Consider the following 5,261-nt stretch of genomic DNA (forward strand, 5'->3'; position numbering starts at 1 on the left):
CAGGAGCAGCTGAAAGAAGAGGAAGATGAGAAAGAAAATGTGAGCGAAAAATACATAAACAAATAACGAAATACATACATACATATATACATACGTACATATAGACAGACAGACATCGAACGATTGCCCATTCGGTCACTCAGTCATTTGGTCTAGGTCATTCTGTCACTCGGTCACTCAGTCTTTCAGTCAGTCACTCAATCAATCAATCAATCAATCAATCAATCAATCAATCAATCAATCAATCAATCAATCAATCAATCAATCAATCTCACTCACAAGTGTTCACTTATTTGTAATAGTATTGCAAGCAGTTTAAACTCTAAAGGAATATGTGGATGTCCATATCAGTTTTATCAAATTCTAATCCTACTTTACCTTTGTATAAGGCACAGGTGTCAAACTCAAGGCCCGGGGGCCAGATGCAGCCTGCCACATCATTTTATGTGGCCCGCGAAGACAAATTGTGCTTCATATTCATGTGTCATTACTCGAATTGCAAATTGTCTTCACTTTTAATAATATTTTATTTTTAAATATTAGACCAGTTTTTACTTGTCTGATTTGAAAACGAGTTACTTGTCAGTTTGTTTTGTAGCTTTTACTGTATATAATATGAGGTGCTCAGACATTTATTTGGGGTGACAGTCATAACGGCCCTCCAAAAGAAGCTATGACTACAATGCGGCCCGCGAATTTTTTTTTGACACCCCTGGTATAAGGGATAGCCTTTTCAAAGCATAGTCATCGTAATTTATTCAATCTGTTGTTTTAACATTTAATCATTGATCAATCACGTATCTTAAATCATGCTTTTCCTCCTTTGAAGCGACTACGTACTTCAAACCCAAAGGCCACCATTTTATAGGGAAAGAAAAATTTGTTGAATCTATTTGTTTTCGACATAATACTCCTGCAGTCGTCTTAAATTTGTTCAATTTATCAATCCCTTCCATTGTTTATCCTGCAAATGAATCACGTGAATAATGTGTTATTCAAACTTTAACGTTCATAAGTTATCCACCTGTTACCAATTCGTTTTTAGTCTGTATGTTATTGTTCCAATTTTTTACATTTAATACTCTCCCACCTATTTGATCCTATCTTGGAAAGGTCTACAATTTATTATAAGCTATTTTAAAACTCTCCACACTTGTTATCAGGCTTTGGCTCCATTTCACGATGTTGTCTCCCATTCACTTCACTTTTTGTATTTCGAACCCATTCCTTCACTTCCGGATTGACAAGTTTTCTGATTGGGCCAAGGAAAATGAAACCACGCGAATCTTTCCTGGAAATATTTGATTTCAGACGGATTTGAATGATCGGCTGAAAAAATGCCAAAATATAGAAAATATACCCTTAAAGCGATCGGACAAAAAGTGTTCTCTATTAATCGCCCACCCCCCTGTTGGACATAAACCTTCTCTAATTATTGCCCTGGGCGATAATTAGAATAAATACGGTACCTTCTGTTTTTTCAGTTCTCCGTGCAAGCTATTGTATTTTTCACCATGAGCTCTCTTTCACCTCCGTGGATAGAAGTCGGGGGCCGGCGCTCGGCCGGGTGGCTGTCCGGGGACGGTAGATGGGGCTCGGTCATGGCTTTTACGCACGCCCGGTCCTATTCTATGGATCTCTCTTCCACCTCCGTGGCTGGAAGTCCACGCCGCCACACGCCTGGAAGTTTGTTTTGTTAAATAAAGAGCCGTTTACCAAACCCACGTCTTTTCTTGTACTTTGTTAACGCTACAATCTAGTTATATAGTATAGATCTGTGGAATAACGACGAGGCTGACGTCAGGGTGCACGCGCGGCGTTGTTGACAAAGGACGAGGAATTTGATCGATGGATTTAATGATTTAGAGTGCACAGATGGTTTGATAATATTATTGCTTATATAATAGTTATTTGATATCTAATTTATATATCGTTATATGGGCCTGTGGAATATTTTGAAGTGCCGTCAGCGGCGTGCACCCATTGTTGACCCATTGTTGACAAAGGACGATCGATGGATTTAATGAATTGGAGTGACACAGATGGTTTTATAAACGTGTTATTTATGTAATAGTTTTTTGAATAACTCTGAATGTTACGTCAGGCCCGTTCTCAGCTCTTCGTTTGTGTTTATGTCACGTTAGCATACCTATCGTTTAGCCTGTTGTTGCTCGTTCATGTCTGTTCTTGGTGTTGGATTTTGTCGAATAAATTTCCCCCCAAAATGCGACTTATGCTCCGGAGCGACTTATATATGTTTTTTTTCACGTTATTGTGCATTTTATGGCTAATGCGACCTATATTCCGGAGCGACTTTTAGTCCGAAAATTACAGTAGTTCGAACAGACTGCAACCTGGGTGAGAAGGGTCTGTAGAGATGTTACTTGCACGTTTCCTGGTCCTGGACAGGTACAAGTATTGGATAGATGGGAGGTTGATCCCAATTAACTTTTCTGCAGTCCTGATTGTCCGTTGCAGTCTGTGCTTGTCTTGTTTGGAGGCCGATCCAAACCAGACAGTGATGGAGGTGCAGAGGACAGACTGGATGATGGCAGTGTACAAGGTCTTCAGCAGCTCCCGCGGCAGGTTGAACTTCTTGAGCTGTCTCAGGAAGTAGAGCCTCTGCTGGGCCTTCTTCCGGACAGAGTCTATGTGGCCGGTCCATTTCAGGTCCCGAGAGATTGTGGTTCCCAGGAACTTGAAGGTGTCTGTGGAGAGAATAGTATTACTGCGGATAGTGAGGGGTGAAAGTGGTGAAGGGTCTCGCCTGAAGTCCACTGTCATCTCCACGGTCTTGAGCGGGTTCAGCTCCAGGTGGTTTTGGCTGCACCAGTGGACCAGCCGCTCCACCTCCTGTCTGTACGCAGTCTCGTCACCGTCCCGGATCAGTCCGATGGGAGTGGTGTCGTCTGCATACTTCAGGAGCTTCACAGGAGAGTCACCTGAGGAGAAATCGTTGGTGTAGAGCAGGGGTGCTCAATACGTCGATCACGATCAAGCCACTATTGATCGATCGCGTGATATTAATTTTTTTTTTTTTCCGCACTTGACGCGTGTACAAACAACGGCGCTAACAACACAACACAAACACGCTAGCTCGCGAGTTCCCTCCAATTGTCAGAACCCTGTTTTTTCTCTTAAACTTAAGAAAGGGTATAATAATGAGTGGGGCAGCTGGCCATAGTAAGAAGTATCACTTTCATAGGGAATGGGAGTAGGACTTTTTTTTCACGATGACACATATATATATATATATATATATATATATATATATATATATATATATATATATATTATTTTTTTTAGTGGGTAGATCTTTGTGACTTGGTCATTTCAAAAGTAGCTCGCGAGCTCAAAATGTTTGCCCTCCCCTGGTGTAGAGAGAGAAGAGCAGTGGGGAGAGGACGCACCGCTGAGGGGCGCCGATATTGGTGGTTCGGGTGTCAGATGTGAAGCTCCCCAGTCTCACACGCTGTGTCCTGTTGGTCAGGAAGCTGGTGATCCACTGACAGGTGGAGGCAGGCACTGCGAGCTAGATGAGTTTCTGTTGGCGGATGTCAGGAGCGATGGTGTTGAACGCCGAGCTGAAGTCCACAAACAGGATCCTGGCGTACGTTCCTGGGGTGTAGTGCAGTCCCATGTTGACCGCATCATCCACCGACCTGTTTGCCCGGTAGGAAAACTGGAGGGGGTCAAGCAGGTGGCCCGTGACATCCTTCAGGTGGTTCAACACTAACCTCTCGAAAGATTTCATGACCACAGATGTCAGAGCGACAGGTCTATAGTCATTCAAACCTGTGATGGCGGGCTTCTTGGCCACCGGTACGATGGTGGAGCTCTTGAAGCACGAGGGCACCTCACACAGCTCCAGGGAACAGTTGAAGATCCGTGCAAAGGTAGGTGCCAGCTGTTCAGCACAGACTCGCAGGAAGGTGACACGCCGTCTGGGCCTGGTGCCTTCCTGATCTTTTGTCTCCGGAACATCTGGCGCACTTCCTCCTTGCGGATCTGGAGTGTGGGCGCAGCCTCTGCAAGAGAGAGAGTAGGTGACAACGGTGATGGAGGTGTGGACAGAGCGGTTGTGGGGGGAGGTGAGTATGTTGATTGTGTTGCAGGAGGTCCTGTTGTGTGGGTGGACCGATCAAACCTGCAGTAGAACCTGTTTAGCTGGTTTGCAAGCCTTGGGCTCTCCACAGGACGGGGGGTTCGTTTCTTGAAGCCCGTGATGCTCTGCAGACCTTTCCACACTGTCGAGTGATCAGGATTGGCAGAGAGGTGTCTCTCCAGGCTCTCCCCCGTAACACCTCCTGGCTTTCCTGACCTCTCGGTTCAGTGTGTTTCTGGTCTGCTTGAACAGGTCCCAGTCGCCGCTCCTGTAGGCCTCCTCCTTGACTTTGCGCAGCCTCCTGAGGTTCGGTGTAAACCAATGTTTGTCGTTGTTGTACGTGCAGAAGGTCTTAGTCTGCACACACAGATCCTCACAAAAACTGATGTATGATGTGACAGTGTCAGTGAGTTCATGAAGGTCTGAAGTTGCAGCTTCAAAAACTCCCCAATCGGTGCAGTCAAAGCAGGCTTGGAGGTCCTGCCTTGACTCCACTGGCCACTTCCTCAAAGGGGATCAGATGAACTAGACAGTGGTCCGAGAGTCCTAAAGCTGCACGAGCCACAGAGTGGTATGCATTCTTAATTATGGTGTAGCAGTGGTCCAGTGTCTGTGCCCCTCTAGTGGGACACGTTATGTGCTGTCTGTATCTGGGGAGTTCGTGTGCGAGGTTCGCCCTGTTAAGATCACCCAGAACAATGATTAGTGAATTTGGTAGAAGTTTCTCCATGTCTGTCACCTGGTCAGCCAGCATCTGCGTGGCTTCACTCGCACGTGCGTGTGGTGGTAGAATGTAAACAGCCGCCATGACGATCGAGGAGAACTCCCGTGGTGAATAGAACGGCCGGCAGTTTATGAAAAGTGTTTCTAGGAGAGGGCTGCAAGACTCTTTCAACACGGTGACATCAGTACACCAACGTTCATTAATGTAGAAACAGAGACTACCTCCCTTTGATTTTCCGGTGAGCACCGCGCTGCGATCTTGCACGCATTAGCCGAAACCCAGCTAACTCCACGGCGTGGTGGGGGTGCGTCCGTTAAGCCACGTTTAAACAAAACACAGAGCGGCGGATCTGCTGAAGTCCGTGTTCCTTGAAGTGAGGAGCAGCAGTTCGTCCATCTTGTTCGCCAGGGAGCGGACATTCGCCAGATAAAT

The sequence above is a fragment of the Syngnathus acus genome, chromosome 16 (genome assembly GCF_901709675.1).
Source record: "Syngnathus acus chromosome 16, fSynAcu1.2, whole genome shotgun sequence".
NCBI lineage: Eukaryota > Metazoa > Chordata > Actinopteri > Syngnathiformes > Syngnathidae > Syngnathus > Syngnathus acus.